Here is a 19,376-nt window from a genome sequence, read left to right on the forward strand (position 1 = left end):
CTGTCATCTCTTTCTCCCCCCCCCCCCCCCGAGTCTGGCATCTCTATCCTTCCTTCCCATTCCTGGCGATGTGGAGGTTCTTCCCCCCCCCCCCAATTGGCAGGTGCAGCATTCCTTGTTTCCTCCACCCCTCCCCCTGTGGGATCTGGTACTATTCTCTCCCTTCCTGCTTCCCACTCCTTGCATTCCTGCCCTCATTTAATCTTCCATGCCACTGCCCACCAGCAGCATCAGTGAAATAAGCAGACCGCCTTCTGTGGCCCCAGAAGCTTTCCATCTGCTACAACTTCCTGTCCCGCATAGGCGGGATGTGTTGTAGCAGAGGGAAAGCTTCCAGGGCCGCTAAAGGTAGTCTCTTTACTTCACTGATGTTGCTGGAGGGCAGCGGCACGGAAGATTAAACAAGGGCAGCGATGTAGGAAGCAGGAAGGGAGAGAATGGTACCAGATCCCACAGGAAGGGAGGCTGGATTTTAGGTGGGGAGGAGAGAGAGGGATATGCCGAGGCTAGTGTAGGGCCCTTGGGAGCGTGGGGTCCTGTGCGACTGCCCCTGTCACCCCTGCCTAAGACCTGCGCTGGCAGCACCCTTCCAGCCAGCCAGCTTCTCTCCCTAACCCAACCCACCCACTTGCCCTCATCAGCTGCCTTCTAGCCAGTCCCCCACCCCCGTCCACCCATATACTCCACCTCCAACTTACCAATTCCACCATCTCTGAAACTTAAAATGCCATTTATATTCTACCTTTATCCTACTTTCAACTCTCAAATCTTAGAAAATGACCCATCTGTATATTGCTAGGTTGCCATAACAAGGGGCATTTGCTGCCATCTTCTGGTGCCTGGAGGTATTCAATGAGACAATAACAATAGCTACGGCTGATTTGACACCTGACTGAAGACTGAACTATCCAGAGTCCTCATGAGTCGACATGGACTCAAATGCGCTTAACATCAACAAAAACAACAAAGCTTTTATACCAGCAAGTAGAAAGGAACTGGGGAAATGACCCAAAACAAAATGTTAAATGTGCTGAGGCTTCTGATTTAGAAGGCAAAAGGCTATCATCACCCTGCTGAGTCACCAAGAAGCCAGTAACTATAAGAGAGTAATCCTGACAGAAAGAGCGATAATACTGCAGTATATAAAATAATAAACATACAGCAGTAATAGGGTGATTGAGTTTCTCTGAGTTGCTGGTATCATAATGAAGGTGATCTCACCTGGGCAACACTCTGGAGAAGAAGGAGTCTTTGGGGGAAAAAACAGGTTCCATCTTAACCAGAGTGGAACAAGACTGCTGGTGCTAATGTTTAAAAAGGAGATAGAAACAAAAAAGCAACACTGGGCCTTCAGGATTGAGATGATCAAAGTCTCTTGTTTATTAATTGACGGATAGACCCGACACGGGCCATGTTTCGGCACACTGGCGCCTGCCTCAGGGGTCAGCTAATCCTGATCAAAAATTGTAGGTGGTGCTGTCACAGTGTAGCACCTTTGATATGGAATAGAGTTTCAATTGCTCCGAGAGCGTAATCAGCATGGACAATGCTGTCACTCTAAAAAAGATTATTTGGCGTTTTTTTTAGACTGACAACATAGAAGAAAGACAGTCCCTGCTCAAAGAGCTTACAATCTAATAGACAAAAAAAAAATAAAGTAAGCAAATCAAATAAATTAATGTGAACGGGAAGGAAGAGAGGAGGGTAGGTGGAGGCGAGTGGTTACAAGTGGTTACGAGTAAAAAGCAATGTTAAAGAGGTGGGCTTTCAGTCTAGATTTAAAGGTGGCCAAGGATGGGACAAGACGTAGGGGCTCAGGAAGTTTATTCCAGGCGTAGGGTGCAGCGAGACAGAAGGCGCAAAGTCTGGAGTTGGCAGTAGTGGAGAAGGGAACAGATAAGAAGGATTTATCCATGGAGCGGAGTGCACGGGAAGGGGTGTAGGGAAGGACGAGTGTGGAGAGATACTGGGGAGCAGCAGAGTGAGTACATTTATAGGTTAGTAGAAGAAGTTTGAACAGGATGCGAAAATGGATAGGGAGCCAGTGAAGGGTCTTGAGGAGAGGGGTAGTATGAGTAAAGCGACCCTGGCGGAAGACGAGACGGGCAGCAGAGTTTTGAACCGACTGGAGAGGGGAGAGGTGACTAAGTGGGAGGCCAGCAAGAAGCAGATTGCAGTAGTCTAAACGAGAGGTGACAAGGGTGTGGATGAGGGTTTTGGTAGAGTGCTCGGAAAGAAAGGGGCGGATTTTACGGATGTTGTAAAGAAAGAAACGACAGGTCTTGGCAATCTGCTGGATATGAGCAGAGAAGGAGAGAGAAGAGTCAAAGATGACCCCAAGGTTTCGAGCTGAGGAGACAGGGAGAACGAGAGAGCCATCAACAGAAATAGAAAACAGGGGGAGCGGGGAGTTGGGTTTGGGGGGGAAATGAGAAGCTCGGTTTTGGTCATATTTAATTTCAGGTGGCGTTGAGACATCCAGACAGCAATGTCAGACAAGCACGCTGAAACTTTGGTTTGGATGCAAGGTGAGATATCAGGGGTAGAAAGGTAGATTTGGGAGTCATCAGCATAGAGATAGTAGGAAAAGCCATGGGATGAGATTAATGAACCAAGGGAAGAAGTGTAGATAGAAAAGAGGAGGGGATCAAGAACAGAACCCTGAGGTACGCCGACAAGCAGAAGTAGAAGAGGATCCACCAGAGTGAACACTAAAGGTGCGGAGGGAGAGGTAGGAAGAGAACCAGGAAAGGTTCTACTACTACTACTAGTAGTAGTAGTAGTAGGTTAGTGACCACTGGGGGAGTAAGGGGAGGTCATCCCAGATTCTCTCTGGTGGTCATCTGGTCATTTCGGGCACCTTTTGGTGCCTTGGTCGTAAGAAAAACACGACCAGGTAAAGTCGACCAAGTGTTCGTCAGGGACATCCTTGTTTCTTTTGATTATGGGTTGAGGACGTCCTAGTGTTAGGCACGCCCAAGTCCCGCCTTCATTACGCCTCTGATACACCCCCTTGAACTTTGCTGTCCCTGCGACGGAAAGCAGATGGGGACGTCCAAAATCGGCTTTCGATTATACCGATTTGGATGACCCTGTGAGAAGGACGCCCATCTTCCGATTTATGTCAAAAGATGGGTGTCCTTCCCTTTGGAAAATGAGCCTAAATAGTGGAATTAGCAAAGATACAGAGAAGAGCAATGAAAATGATAAAGGGGATGGGACGACTTCCTTATGAGGAAAGACTAAAGCAGCTAGGGCTCTTTAGCTAGGAGGAAAGACACCTGAGGGGAGATATGATAGAGGTCTATAAAATAATGAGTGGAGTGTAACGGGTAGACGTGAATCGTTTGTTTACTCTTTCCAAAAATAGTACGACTAGGGGACATGCAATGAAGTTACAAAGTAGTAAATTTAAAACAAATGAGAGAAAATGTTTCTTCACTCAACGTGTAATTAAACTCTGGAATTCCTTGCCAGAGAATGTTGTAAAGGTGGTTAGCTTAGCGGAGTTTTAAAAAGGTTTGGACAGCTTCCTAAAGGAAAAGTCCATAGACCATTATTAAATGGACTTGGGGAAAATCCACTATTTCTGGGATAAGCAGTATAAAATGTTTTGTACTTTTTTGGGATCTTGCAAGGCATTTGTGACCTGGATTTGCCACTGTTGGAAACAGGATGCTGGGCTTGACGGACCTTTGGTCGGTCCCAGTATGGCACCGCTTATGTTCTTATGTACACATGTACTGAGGTGGCCTCTTTCTATCGCTGGTCTGAACCCTCCCACCCCTCCCCTAACATGTGATTTCTCTTATTAATACATGAAAATATTAAAACATTGACAGGAGATTCTGACAATACAATCAGTGAAGTAAATTCAGGTCCCAAGCAAGCCAAAATTTCTTCAAAACAACTATCTCATATACTCATCATTTACCAAGAGGATCCTAGTGCAATTTCCTGACTATCGTTTCTAGTGTGCAGTCTTTCAGCTTCTTTTCTGTGTCATAAATAATGTGCATTCTTCTGAAAAAGTGCACACTGTAAACAGCGCGGCCTATTGGAACCATTGCATACTCTTTGCATGAGTGCCCACTTTTTCCCATGGTGCTGCTTGTGAGCATTATTAGGAAAGAGTGTGCACTCTTGTGAAAGAGTGGGCATTATTTCCCAATAGTGTGCACTCTTGACAATCACTGTGCACGCTTGTGAAAGCCTGGGCATTATTTCCCAATATAGTGCACTCTTGACAATCCATCTAAGCAGTTTGTAATATTTCATAGTATATGTGGTAAAAAAACAAACAAACAGGAAAAAGGACGGGAGAGAGAGAGAGAGAGAGAAAGAGAAAGAAAAAAGAGAAGGGGGAGAGGGAAGGATGATGGTAAAGAAAGCTACAATTATTTTGGTAAAGAGTGAAAGCAGAGAGGAGATGGTAAAGTGGATGTTGCTATATTTTTGTGTTAAATTCAGGCATGAAAACATCAGACACAGAGTGGACAGAGATCCGAGTGGTAAATTGAGTTGGAAATTTCCTCAGGGGATTACTAGACTGGTGTAAACTCTCCAGATTCACTGGGGGGGGGGGGGGGGGGGGGGGGGGAGAGCAGGACCCCAGCAAGCTTAAGCCTTTCTCCAGTGTGCCTGCCCTGCTTCCTTTCACATCCCGTGCATGCTCGGTTTTAGTGAAACTGAGCATGTGCGATACTTCGTGCATGCACAATTTCACTAAAACGGAGCATGCATGCGATGTGAGGGGAAATAAGGCAGGCAATGTGCAGAGAACAGCACTGGAGAAAGGCTTCAGCTGGTTGGAGACCCCCTTTCCTATCCAAGATACTTGAATGTGCTGTTCACCGCCGGTGCCTTGACTTTCTTTCATCTCAAGCTATTCTTGATCCACTTCAATCTGGCTTTCGCCCCCTTCATTCAACTGAAACAGCGCTTGCTAAAGTCTCCAATGATCTGTTCGTGGCCAGATCCAAAGGTCTCTATTCTATCCTCATCCTTCTCGATCTATCTGCTGCTTTTGAAACTGTTGATACGCTGTCCTCACTTGGATCTCATGGCTCTGTTCTTTCCTTTTTTTCTTCTTATCTCTCCCATCGTACTTTTAGTGTATACTCTGGTGGATCCTCCTCCACTTCTATCCCACTGTAATTTGGTGTACCTCAGGGATCTGTCCTGGGACCTCTTCTTTTCTCCATCTATACTTCCTCCCTTGGTACTCTGATCTTATCCCATGGTTTTCAGTATCATCTTTACGCTGATGACTCCCAGATCTACCTCTCCACACCAGAAATCTCAGCAGGAAGCCAGGCCAAAGTATCAGCCTGCCTGTCTGACATTGCCACCTGGATGTCTCAGTGCAATCTGAAACTAAACATGACGAAGACTGAGCTTCTTATCTTTCCCCCTAAACCAACCTCTCCTCTTCCCTATTCTCTATTTCTGTGGATAACACTCTCATCCTCCCTGTCTCATTAGCTCATAACCTTGGGGTCATCTTCAATTCCTTTCTCTCCTTCTCTGCACATATTCAGCAGACTAGACATAAGACATAAGCATCGCCATGCTGGGACAGACCAAGGGTCCATTGAGCCCAGCACCCTGTCTCCGACAGCGGCCAAAAGAACAAGCATTTTGTCCAGCCCATCCCAGAAATAGTGGATTATTCCTATGTCCATTCAATAACATTCTATGTCCTTTTCCTCCAGGAAGCCGTCTAACCTTTTTTTAAACTCCGCTAAGCCAACCGCCCCAACCACCTTATCTGGCAACGAATTCCAGAGTCTAACCATGCGTTGAGTAAAGAAAAAGTTCCTCCGATTCGTTTTAAATGTACTACACTGCAGCTTCATTGCATATCCCCTTGTCCCAGTATTTTTGGAAAGCGTAAACAGACGCTCCACATCAACCCGTTCCATTCCACTCATTATCGTATAGACCTCCATCATATCTCCCCTCAGCCGCCTTTTCTCCAAGCTGAAGAGCCCCAGCCTCTTCAGCCTTTCCTTATAGGGAAGTCGTCCCATCCCCTGAATCATCTTCGTCGCCCTTCTCTGCACCTTTTCCAATTCCACTATATCTTTTTTGAGGTGCGGTGACCAGAATTGAACACAATACTCAAGGTGCGGTCACACCATGGAGTGATACAATGGCATAATAATATCCTCATTTCTGTTTTCCATCCCTTTCCTAATAATACCCAAAATTCTATTTGCTTTCCTAGCCGCAGCAGCACATTGAGCAGAAGATTGCAACGTAACATCAATGATGACACCTAGGACCCTTTCTCGGTCCGTGACTCCTAACGCGGAACCTTGCATGACATAGTTATAGTGTGGGTTCCTCTTTCCCACATGCATCACTTTGCACTTGCTCACATTAAACGCCATCTGCCATCTAGTCGCCCAGTCTCGTAAGGTCATCTTGTAATTTTTCACAATCCTCCCACGATTTAACAACTTTGAATAACTTTGTGTCATCAGCAAATCTAATTACCTCACTAGTTACTCCCATCTCTAGGTCATTTATAAATATATTAAAAATCAGCAGTCCCAGCACAGACCCCTGGGGAACCCCACTAACTACCCTTCTCCATTGAGAATACTGACAATGTAACCCTACTCTCTGTTTTCTATCTGTTAACCAATTTTCAATCCACATTAGAGCCCTACCTCCTATCCCTTGACTCTCCAATTTCCTCTGGAGTCTTTCATAAGGTACTTTGTCAAATACCTTCTGAAAATCCAGATACACAATATCAACTGGCTCACCTTTATCCACATGTTTGTTCACCCCTTCAAAGAAATGTAGTAGATTGGTGAGGCAAGACTTCCCTTCACTAAATCCATGTTGACTTTGTCACATTAGTCCATGCTTTTGAATGTGCTCTGTAATTTTGTTCTTTATAATAGTCTCTACCATTTTGCCTGGCACCGACGTCAGACTCACCGGTCTATAATTTCCCAGATCTCCTCTGGAACCTTTTTTAAATATCGGTGTTACATTGGACACCCTCCAATCTTCCGGTACCATGCTTGATTTTAAAGATAAATTACATATTACTAATACTACTACTACTTATCATTTCTAAAGCGCTACTAGATGTACGTAGCGCTGTACACTTGAACATGGAGAGACAGTCCCTGCTCGACAGAGTTTACAATCTAATTAGGACAGACAAACAGGACAAACAAGAAATAAGGGAATATTAAAATGAGGATGATAAAATAAGGGTTCTGAACAAGTGAATAAGGGTTAGGAGTTAAAAGCAGCATCAAAAAGGTGGGCTTTTAGCTTAGATTTGAAGACGGCCAAAGATGGAGCTTGACGTACCGGCTCAGGAAGTCTATTCCAGGCATATGGTGCAGCAAGATATCCAGTATCCTGTCCACGACAGTGGCCAATCCAGGCCAAGGGCACCTGGCAAGCTTCCTAAACGTACAAACATTCTATACATGTTATTCCAATGTGAGTGATGCTTGAATGGCTACTCCAGCTGTAAAGAACTAAGGCTGGTGCCAGGTGGGGTCTGTGTCTATATATGGCAATCCGGTTTAGGATAAGCTGGAAAGGGCTTCAATGGCAACTTCAGTAGCTGGAACCGAGGACAGTGCTGGGCAGACTTTTACGGTCTGTGTCCTGCAAATAACAAGACGGATTTGGGTAGGCTGGAGTGTGCTTTGATGGGAACTCCAGTAGGTAGAACATAAGGATAGAGCCGGGCGGACTTCTACCGTCTATGTCTTACATAAGTACATAAGTAATGCCACACTGGGAAAAGACCAAGGGTCCATCGAGCCCAGTATCCTGTCCACGACAGTGGCCAATCCAGGCCAAGGGCACCTGGCAAGCTTCCTAAACGTACAAACATTCTATACATGTTATTCCAATGTGAGTGATGCTTGAATGGCTACTCCAGCTGTAAAGAACTAAGGCTGGTGCCAGGTGGGGTCTGTGTCTATATATGGCAATCCGGTTTAGGATAAGCTGGAAAGGGCTTCAATGGCAACTTCAGTAGCTGGAACTGAGGACAGTGCTGGGCAGACTTTTACGGTCTGTGTCCTGCAAATAACAAGACGGATTTGGGTAGGCTGGAGTGTGCTTTGATGGGAACTCCAGTAGGTAGAACATAAGGATAGAGCCGGGCGGACTTCTACCGTCTATGTCTTACATAAGTACATAAGTAATGCCACACTGGGAAAAGACCAAGGGTCCATCGAGCCCAGTATCCTGTCCACGACAGTGGCCAATCCAGGCCAAGGGCACCTGGCAAGCTTCCTAAACGTACAAACATTCTATACATGTTATTCCAATGTGAGTGATGCTTGAATGGCTACTCCAGCTGTAAAGAACTAAGGCTGGTGCCAGGTGGGGTCTGTGTCTGTATATGGCAATCCGGTTTAGGACTATGCGCCTCGTGGCAATAAATATTTTTTCTGCTCCCTCTTCTGCCCATCTCTCCCGTCCCGTTCATGTGGTCACTTTTTACTTCCCTGAAGCCTTCTCCGTCTCCCTCCTGCGTAGCACCGGCGATTCACAGTCAGCCTTCTGCCAGCGTCGGGGCCTCTCTCTCTTCAGGCGTGTCCCACCTCTGCGGAAAACAGGAAGTTGCAATAGAGTAGGCGGGACGTGCCTGAGGAGAGAGAGGCCCCGATGCTGGCAGAAGGCTGACTGTGAATCGAATCGCCGGTGCTGCGCAGGAGGGAGACGGAGAAGGCTTCAGGGATGTAAAAAGTGACCACGCGGACGGGACGGGAGAGACAGGCAGAAGAGAGGGTGAAGCCAATTTTGGTAATCTGTTTCCACTCCCCCCCCCCCACCTCGCGCAGCCGTTGTTGATGTTCAAAGCAAGCAAACTTACAATCTGCTGCATATACATTGTCGTTCTTTATTGTTGGTCCATCTGTAAAAATGCTAAAGCTGTTTCAGATGATAGAATATACTGAAATTCAATGGAAGTAGAATTAAATTCTCCTTTCATTGGGGCACATGGAATCACATCTTTTTTTAAAAAATTTTAGCTACATTTGTACCCTGCGCTTTCCCACTCATGGCAGGCTCAATGTGGCTTACATGGGGCAATGGAGGGTTAAATGTGCCTGAAGTGGGAATCAAACTCAGCTCCCCAGGACCAAAGTCCACCACCCTAACCACTAGGCCACTCCTCCACTGTTGCTACTGTTGGAGATTCTACATGGAATGTTGCTATTCCACTAGCAACATTCCATGTAGAAGTCGGCCCTTGCAGATCACCAATGTGGCCGCGCAGGCTTCTGCTTCTGTGAGTCTGACGTCCTGCACGTACGTGCAGGACGTCAGACTCACAGAAACAGAAGCCTGCGCAGCCTTCTACATGGAATAGCAACATTCCATGTAGAATCTCCAATAGTATCTATTTTATTTTTGTTACATTTTACCCTGCGCTTTCCCACTCATGGCAGGCTCAATGCAGCTTACATGGGGCAATGGAGGGTTAAGTGACTTGCCCAGAGACACAAGGAGCTGCCTGTGCCTGAAGTGGGAATCCAACTCAGTTCCTCAGGACCAATGTCCACCACCCTAACCACTAGGCCACTCCTCCACTGTTGCTACTATTTGAGATTCTACATGAAATGTTGCTATTCCACTAGCAACATTCCATGTAGAAGTCGGCCCTTGCAGATCACCAATGTGTCCGCGCAGGCTTCTGCGAGTCTGACGTCAGACTCACAGAAACAGAAGCCTGCGCAGCCTTCTACATGGAATAGCAACATTCCATGTAGAATCTCCAATAGTAGCAACATTCCATGTAGAATCTCCAATAGTATCTATTTTATTTTTGTTACATTTTACCCTGCGCTTTCCCACTCATGGCAGGCTCAATGCAGCTTACATGGGGCAATGGAGGGTTAAGTGACTTGCCCAGAGACACAAGGAGCTGCCTGTGCCTGAAGTGGGAATCCAACTCAGTTCCTCAGGACCAATGTCCACCACCCTAACCACTAGGCCACTCCTCCACTGTTGCTACTATTTGAGATTCTACATGAAATGTTGCTATTCCACTAGCAACATTCCATGTAGAAGTCGGCCCTTGCAGATCACCAATGTGGCCGCGCAGGCTTCTGCTTCTGTGAGTCTGACGTCCTGCACGTACGTGCAGGACGTCAGACTCACAGAAACAGAAGCCTGCGCAGCCTTCTACATGGAATAGCAACATTCTATGTAGAATCTCCAATAGTATCTATTTTATTTTTGTTACATTTTACCCTGCGCTTTCCCACTCATGGCAGGCTCAATGCAGCTTACATGGGGCAATGGAGGGTTAAGTGACTTGCCCAGAGTCACAAGGAGCTGCCTGTGCCTGAAGTGGGAATCAAACTCAGTTCCTCAGTTCCCCAGGACCAAAGTCCACCACCCTAACCACTAGGCCACTGCTCCACTGTTGCTACTATTTGAGATTCTACATGGAATGATGCTATTCCACTAGCAACATTCCATGTAGAAGGCTGCGCAGGCTTCTGTTTCTGTGAGTCTGACGTCCTACAGGACGTCAGACTCACAGAAGCAGAAGCCTGCGCGGCCACATTGGTGATCTGTAAGGGCCGATGTCGCTAGTGGAATAGCAACATTCCATGTAGAATCTCAAATAGTATCTATTTTATTTTTGTTATATTTGTACCCTGCGCTTTCCCACTCATGGCAGGCTCAATGCGGCTTACATGGGGCAATGGAGGGTTAAGTGACTTGCCCAGAGTCACAAGGAGCTGCCTGTGCCTGAAGTGGGAATCAAACTCAGTTCCCCAGGACCAAAGTCCACCACCCTAACCACTAGGCCACTCCTCCACTGATGCGCATAGGTCATTACCGCCCAGATTGTTTACTGCTAGGTCAATGGCTGCCGGTAAAGTCTCAGAGGCCTTTTTTACAGGCACGCTAAAAAATGGATCGGCGTGCGCCCAAAACCCGCACCTACACTACCGCAAGCCATTTTTCAGCGCGCCTTTGTAAAAGGACCCCAACTTCTGTTAAGAAACTTTCTGTGTGTCAATTAGCATATGGAGTTTTATGAATGTTTATTTAGCAGATTAAAAGTTAATAAATAAATAATAAATGCAATAACTAAAGCAAGTTATGAGGAGAAGCAAAACACAGGAAAAATCCTTAGGAAAGAGGGAATAGAAGTTCATGAGACCAGATCCCTGGAAACCTAAAGAAGATTCCTACAGTGGAAGAATTGATATGAAAACCGATTCTCAAAATAGCACCTCTTGTTTTCAGTTGCCAATCTAAAAAAAGATAAAATAGAGTTAGAAAAGGTTGTAAGAAGCAAAACCAAAATGATAAAAGGGGTGGAAGTGGAACTCCTCTCATATGAGGACTCATCAGCTGAGGTCTACAAAATCCTGAGTGGACTTGAACAGGTAAAAGCGAATTGATCTTTTACTCTTTCAGGGGACACTGAAGGAAGTTACATGGAAATACTTTTAAAACAAATAAGAGAAAATATTTTTTCACACAAGAAAGTTAAGCTTTGGAACTTGCTGCCAGAGGATGCGGTCAAAAGGTCCATAAACCGCTATTAAAGTAGACACAGGAAAGGCCACAATTTATCCTTTGGGAAGGTAACAGGGAATCTTGCTATTCTTTGGGACCTGGATTGGCCACTGTGGAAACAGGATACTGGGCTAGATGGACCTTCAGTCTGACCCAGTATGACTATTCTTATGTTCTTTTTTAAAAATCTTTTTCCTAGGTCTCTTTTCATTTGAGTACAAATATATTTTAACTTCTATAATTGTACACTTTTTTTTTTTTTTAAGAAATAAGGGATTCATTATAACTCTCATGGTTTTTTTTTTTTCATTTTAATCACAAAGGTGCTAATTTTGTAATCTCTTTCTCACATGTAAATGGTCTCATATATCAAGCAACATGCTTCAACTTGATGGCACATACCTTTTGCTGGTAGACTTGCACCAGCTAATTCCATATATGACAAGCAAGCAGAGCTCGTCATTCTCCTGGAAGAGCTTGGCTTGACTGTACATGTTCTTCATGCTTTTTATTACGTGTTGCATCCTTCTGGAATGCCATCCCTGATTATAACCCCTCTGAAACTACTTTCCCCAGATTTCCCTGAAACCTTACAGGGCAATTCTAGAACCAGGCAGCTACGGTTATGCCCACCTTGCACATGTAAGTACTAAGAATATAGGCATTAACCCCCCCCCCCCCACACACACACACACACACACTTTTACATAGCCATGCCAGTGGCTGTCGGTGTGGTAATGGTGACACAACCCGTTCAAAGTGAATGGGCTGTGTTGGCATTGCTGCTTGGCTTTGTAAAAGGGGGGGGGGGGTCAATAATGGAGCGTAACTGCCTTAGCGTGTAACTGCAAGGGGTGTATAGTGGCCAGAGCATGGATGCATCTCCAACTTACACACATAACATAGAATGTTAGGTGAGGGGTAAGTGGATGTTGATCCTGGCAAAGTGGGTTTGATTCCCACTGCAGCTCCTTGTGACCTTGGGCAAGTCACTTAACCCTCCATTGCCCCAGGTACAAAAAACTTAGATTGTGAGCCCTTTAGAGACAGAGAAAAAGTACCTGCTTTAATGTGTACAGCGCTGTGTATGTCTAGCACTATAGAAATGATTAGTAGTAGTAGTTGAACATGCCACATTGCTCATCTATTTATGCCAGCCATATGGGCCACGCTAGTATTCTATAATGGAATCTGGGCATCAGATGTTGTTATAAAATGGGCATTGCCCTCCCTGCATTGGATGCCTACTTCTTAGTGTCAATTATCGTGCGCTGAATGAGATAGAAGCCAATGGGAATTGAATGGGCTTCTTTGCATTCAGCGTGCCACTAATCAGAAGCCCTTAGATTTCGAGGAGGGTTAGGGACTCACTGCATAGGAGACTTGAGAACAGCCTGTGTCCGTCTATTTCCCTGGTTTATTTGATTTGTCTTTTATTTTCTTTTTGCCTTCTCTTTCTATCTCTTGTTTTAAATATTTTTTGTATGCTCACATACGTTATTGTTAACCATTTTGATGAATTGTGAAGGGTGGTATAGAACTTTTTTAATAATCTAATCTATGCACATACTTTAAATTATAGGTGCAAACGTTTGTGACTCCTCCAGAGCAGGTGTAGATATTCGTGCCTGCAACGTAAGCACACTTTTTGCCACTTCTTTTACGGATACAAGTAGGTTCATTCCTATAAATCGACTTGCAATAGGAACCTGAAAACATTCTTAAGCTATGTGTCGTCAGCACATGTAAAGCTCTCATGCCAGTAATAATGATATAGAATCCTAAATCCGTATTTTGCTAAATGAACATTATTATTTTGATTTCCATAGTGCATACCAGATGTGCACAGTGCTGTATAGAGATACATAGCAGACAGTCCCTATTCTGTTGATAGACCTACAGTAAATGTATAAGTTTTGTTTCCTTATGAAATCTGGACTATGAATTGCTACTAATTACAAACGTATTGCTGTAATTGTCTTCTGCTAATCATTGCTATAGCGCTACTAGCTGTATACATAAGTACATAAGTATTGCCATACTGGGAAAGACCAAAGGTCCATAAAGCCCAGTATCCTGTTTCCAACAGTGGCCAATCCAGGTCACAAATACCTGGTAAGATCCCAAAAATGTACAAAACATTTTATACTGCTTATTCCAGAAATAGTGGATATTCGCCAAGTCCATTTAATAATGGTCTAATGACTTTTCCTATAGGAAGCCGTCCTGACCTTTTTAAAACTCTGCTAAGCTAACCGCCTTTATCACATTCTCTGGCAATGACAGTGGCGTAGCCAGAAGTCAATTTTTGGGTGGGCCAACAGGTTGGATGGGTGGGCACTAGACAGTGGTGTGCTGGTAAATGTTTAACAACAGGCTGTCTCCCCGGTCCACCTCTGCGCCCCCCCCCCCCCGGTCCACCTCCCCTCAAAATTGCAGAGCTGGCTATAGCCGGGGAGAGAGCCTGGGGGGTGGGGGAGGCAATGCATTACTCTCTCCAGGAAAAAAACATTAAATGATCCCAGGTTCCAATCTAATTCATGTTTAATGTGGGGTAAAATGCCATAAATAAGTAAATTAATATAAACTTTTAATGTTGAGCACCTGATTCTCAAAGTGGACATGTTCCAATCATTATAATGAAAATAAAATGATTTTTTTTCTACCTTTGCTGTCTGGTGACTTTGTTTTTCTGATCATACTGGCCCAGTATCTGATTCTGCTGCTATCTGTCCTCTTTACTCCGTTTCCAGGGCTTCCTTTCCATTTATTTCTTTACTTTCCGCCTTTCTTCTTCATTTCTTGCTCTGGGTCCTCCATAGACTTGACTGTCCAGTGGATCCAGCTTCTGCCTATTTTCTTCATCCATTTGCAATTTTCTCCTCTCTTCCTTTCCCCTCATCTCATCTCCTTCCTCACTCTTCCCTTCCCTCCATCCATGTCCAGCATTTCTTCTCTCTCCCTTCCCTCTCCTCCATCCATGTCCAGCAGCCTCCTCTCTCCTGCCCTTCCCTCCATCCATCCATGTCCAGCAACCCTCCTCTGCCCCCTGCCCTCCCCTCCATCCATCCATACCCAGCAATTCTCTTCTCTCCCCTGCCCCTATCCATCCATCCCCAGCAATTCTGTTCTTGCCCCTGTCCCCTCCATCCATCCATTCCCAGCAATTCTCCTCTCTCCCCTTCCCCCCACCTCCATCCATCCATAGCAATTCTCCTCTCTCCCCTGCCCCCACCTCCATCCATCCCCAGAAATTCTCCTCTCTCCCTTGCCCCCCACCTCCATCCATCCATCCATCATCCCCAGCAATTCTCCTCTCTCTCCTGCCCCCCACCTCCATCCATCCCCAGCAATTCTCCTGTCTCCCCTGACCCCACCTCCATCCATCCATCCCGTGACTCTCCTCTCTCCCCTCCCCTCCATGTGTCCAGCGATTCTCCTTCACCCCCATGCATCCTTCCCTCCCATTCCACCTGCCCGCTCTCTCTCTGACGGCAGCACTTCCCAGACACTGCCTATCGCTGCCACGATCTACCTCCTCCCTCTGTCTCACTCTCAACAGCAGCGGTAGCGATTCAAACACGCTACCTCCTGCTTCTAACCCAGAAGCGTCTCCTCTGCAGAGGAGACGCTTCTGGGTTAGAAGCAGGAGGCAGCGTGTTTGAATCACGATGCTACCGCTGCTGTAGAGAGTGAGACAGAGGGAGGAGGTAGATCGTGGCGGCGGTAGGCAGCGTCTGGGAAGTGCTGCCGTCAGAGAGAAGGAGGCAGATGCAGGATCAGCGCTGCCTGCTCCCTCTGCTCCGCTGCTGGGTGGGCCTGAACCCAAACTGGGTGGGCCTAGGCCCATCCAGGCCCACCCGTGGCTACGCCCCTGCAATGAATTCCAGAGTTTAATTACACACTGAGTGAAGAAAAAGTTTCTCCAATTCGTTTTAAGTTTACTATTTTGTAGCTTCATCGTATGCCCCCTAGTCCTAATATTTTTGGAAAGAGTAAACAAACAATTCATGTCTACCTGTTCTACTGCACTCATTAACGGACATATCCTATCTCTTCCTTTCCCTCACTAAGTTCTCACCAACTGTCTTTTACCATACATGTATCTCACTCTACCATAATATCACCTTGATATTACTCGCAACTTGTATTTGTTCACACCAGAATCGGTTAACGCCAATTACGGTACTATGTAAGCCACATTGAGCCTACAAAGAGGTGGGAAAATGTGGGATACAAATGCAACAAATTAAAAATAAAATTTTATAGACCTCTATCATATCTCCCCTCAGCCGTCTTTTCTCCAAGCTGAAGAGCCCTAGCGGCCTCAGCCTTTCCTCTTAGGGAAGTCGTGCCATCCCCGTTATCATTTTCGTCGCCCTTCTCTGCACCTTTTCTAATTCCACTATATCTTTTTTGAGATGTGGCGACCAGAATTGAACACTATATTTGAGATGTGGTCGCACCATGGAGTGATACAAAGGCATTATAACATCCTCATTTTTGTTTTCCATTCCTTTCCTAATAATATCTAACATTCTGTTTACTTCCTTAGCCGCCGCAGCACACTGAGCAGAAGGTGTCAGCGTATCATCAACGATGACACCTAGATACCTTTCTTGGTCGGTGACTCTTAACATGGAGCCTTGCATGACGTAGCTATAATTCAGGTTTCTCTTTCCCAAATGCATCACTTTGCACTTGCTCACATTAAACGTCATCTGCCATTTAAACGCCCAGTCTCCCAGTCTCGTAAGGTCCTCTTGTAATTTTTCACAATCCTTCCGCAATTTAACGACTTTGAACAACTTTGTGTCATCAGCAAATTTAAGTACCTCACTAGTTACTCTCATCTCTAGGTCATTTATAAATATGTTAAAAAGCAGCGGTCCCAGCACAGACCCCTGGGGAACCCCACTAACTACCCTTCTCCATTGGGAATACTGACCATTTAACCCTACTCTCTGTTTTCTATCTTTTAACCGGTTTTTAATCCACAAAAGGACACTACCTCCTATCCCATGACTCCCCAATTTCCTCTGGAGTCTTTCATGGGGTACTTTGTCAAATGCCTTTGTCAAACTGCACAGTATGCAGTGCTGTGCACATTACAATCTTAACACATACCGCCTTGAGTGAATTCTTTCAAAAAGGCGGTAAATAAATAATAATACTAAATTAAAATTAAATGGCTAGTGCTGTCACCCTACTTATAAGTACAGCATGGGCCCATACTATCCATATCTGATTTGAAAGCCTCAAGATAGTGAAGTTCTGTGTTCACTGACCACTTTGAACACCCTTTAAATGTAATGTGTAAATCCAAGGAAAAGGGGGAATTTTCTTTAGCATGTACACCCTAAATAAAGAAAATGAGCCCCATGCAACACCCTTCACTCCTGCGTCTTCGTATGCTATGCTTGGGCGGGATGTCCTCAGATCTGATTCTCTCCCAGTTTGTAGACTTCCTAATTGCCAGTATAGGTGACATGTCCATTTCTTAACATCTTGAACAGTAGGCCTGCGTCTCCAGAGCTGTGAGCTCTGTGAGGCTACAGAGTAGAGAGCTGCACGGCTTCCGTCCCCGCGGGAATCCCGCGGAACCCGCGGGATTCCCGCGGGGACGGAGGCAGTTCCTGCGGGGTTCCCGCGGGGATGAAAGCAGTTCTGCGGGGTTCCCGCGGGGACGGAGGCAGTTCCTGCGGGGTTCCCGCGGGGATGGAACCAGTTCTGTGGGCTTCTCGTGCAAGTGTAAGCTGCACCTGCACCAGCCTCTCATCTACCGAATACCAATTTATTTGAGTGCTGTCTCTTCCTCCTCTTCTTCCTTGCTTTAACAGCATAAATGTGGAAAGTCTTCCATTAAGGAGGTGGTAGAGTCACAAATGATGACGGAATTCAAAAAGGCGTGGGATGAACACAGAGGATCTCTAATTAGAAAATGGAAGTTATATAAAAGCTAACCTTAAATGGCTGCATGTGTGTGGATATGTCAAGTGACACTTAGATGGCGACTCTGGCTGTGATGAACTAGAGCTGATACCTGGCAGACTTGTATGGTCTGTGTCTCATACATGTCAATCTGGTGTAGGATGGGCTGGAAAGGGCTTAGACAGCAACTTCAGTGGCTGGAACATAAGGACAGTGCTGGACAGACTTTTACGGTCTGTGTCCCACAAATGAGAACATGAATAGGCTGGAGTGGGCTTCGATGGCAACTCCAGCAGTTGGAACATAAGGATGGGGCCAGATAGACTCCTGTGGTCTTTGTTCCAGAAACACGAAAGAAAGACCATAATCAAGTATATAATATCACACTCGTTGTTTTAATGATGAATTGATCATGAGTGTGACTATTGGGCAGAGTGGATGGACCGTTCAGGTCTATTTGCTGTCACTTACTATGTTACTGTTAATCCTCTTTGCTCCCAGGCTGGTGCACAGACCTCAGCTCTGACACAGGCACGAGAATCAGATGTCACCTGACCTACTGGCGCGTGCATGTGGCGTGAATGGACTCATCCTCAGCACACACTGCCAGTGAATCAGAGACAAATCTTACATGTGCGCACCAGAGTGTTCCAAGTTCCAACATCTATTCCTTCCTTGCCTACAGTGCTGTGGCTCAAATCCAGAAAGGGAGCTGACTGGAACTTTCTTTTATGTACTATTAAATTCTTACGGGGATGGGTGGGGATGGGTTAAATTCTTGCGGGGACGGGTGGGGACGGGTTGGAATGGTTTTAATTTTTGTGGGGATGGGTGGGGACGGGTAAGATTCCAGCGGGGATGGGTGGGGACGGGTAAGATTCCAGCAGGGACGGGCGGGGATGGGTAGGATTTCTGTCCCCATGCAACTCTCTACTACAGAGCTCAAGAGGCGGACTGTGTCTCAGTGCAGAAAGTGTAAAATCTTGGCAGTGGAATTTAGCAGTACATAAAATGGTGAAGGTAAATTATGTGTTTGTAAAACAGGTTGTGGGTGAAATTGCTGAAGATCATTTTTATGAGTTGCTGAGCACAGGGACTGGAGCTGGCATGCACTCACTCTCAGCTGTCCAGTTTCTGAGTGGAGCCAAAAGAACTGAGCATTACTGGCAAGTGACAATATAATTCTTGATTAAAGTTCCTACCAGCTTGTTGGCCTCTCTTGCTGAAAACAAGGCAGTCCACCCAAATACTAGTTGACTGGCAATCCTAGCTGTATTTCTGCTTTATGTGTTTAAAGTGGGATATTTGCACGGGGCACTAATCAGGGTGAGATTCTTTATACATTTTTCCCACCTTGTGAAAAAATGGAAATGTAAGGGCTGGATAGTCAAAATGATTTATGTGCCTAGCGGTTGCTTCTTTATGGATAAGCCCCTATCTGTGAATTTTTAGCAGCACTATAGGTAGTATCTGGGTTTAAAAAAGGTTTGGACAAGTTCCTGGAGGAAATGTCCATTGTCTGTTATTGAAATGGATGTGGGGGAAGCCACTGCTTGGCCTGGGATTGGTAGCATGAAATGTGGCTACTAATTGAGTTTCTGCCAGATACTTGTGACCTGGATTGGCCACTGTTGGAAGCAGGATATTTTGATGGACCATTGGTCTGAGCCAGCAAGGCTATTCTTATGTTCGTATGTACCACTCCAGAACTATCAGGATAGTGCTGACATACAGCATGATAATCCATCTACATCTACAGCTAGCCAGCAATATTCGGCCACTTTTCTACAGCTAAATGGTTTCACTTAGGACAGCAAAAAAAGCTGCTGTAAATGAAATTGTTTAGCCACTACTACTACTACTACTATTTAGCATTTCTATAGCGCTACAAGGCGTACGCAGCGCTG

The 19,376-nt window shown here is 45.6% G+C and overlaps 1 protein-coding gene across 1 annotated transcript in view; it reads right to left on the bottom strand.

Moving 5' to 3' along the window:
- The window catches only part of SYNPO2 (synaptopodin 2), a 232,752-nt gene that overhangs the window by 23,670 nt on the left and 189,706 nt on the right, over positions 1–19,376 (bottom strand). The gene's annotated exons all lie outside the window — the stretch shown is intronic.

The sequence above is a fragment of the Microcaecilia unicolor genome, chromosome 2, assembly GCF_901765095.1.
Source record: "Microcaecilia unicolor chromosome 2, aMicUni1.1, whole genome shotgun sequence".
Classification (NCBI taxonomy): Eukaryota; Metazoa; Chordata; class Amphibia; order Gymnophiona; family Siphonopidae; genus Microcaecilia; species Microcaecilia unicolor.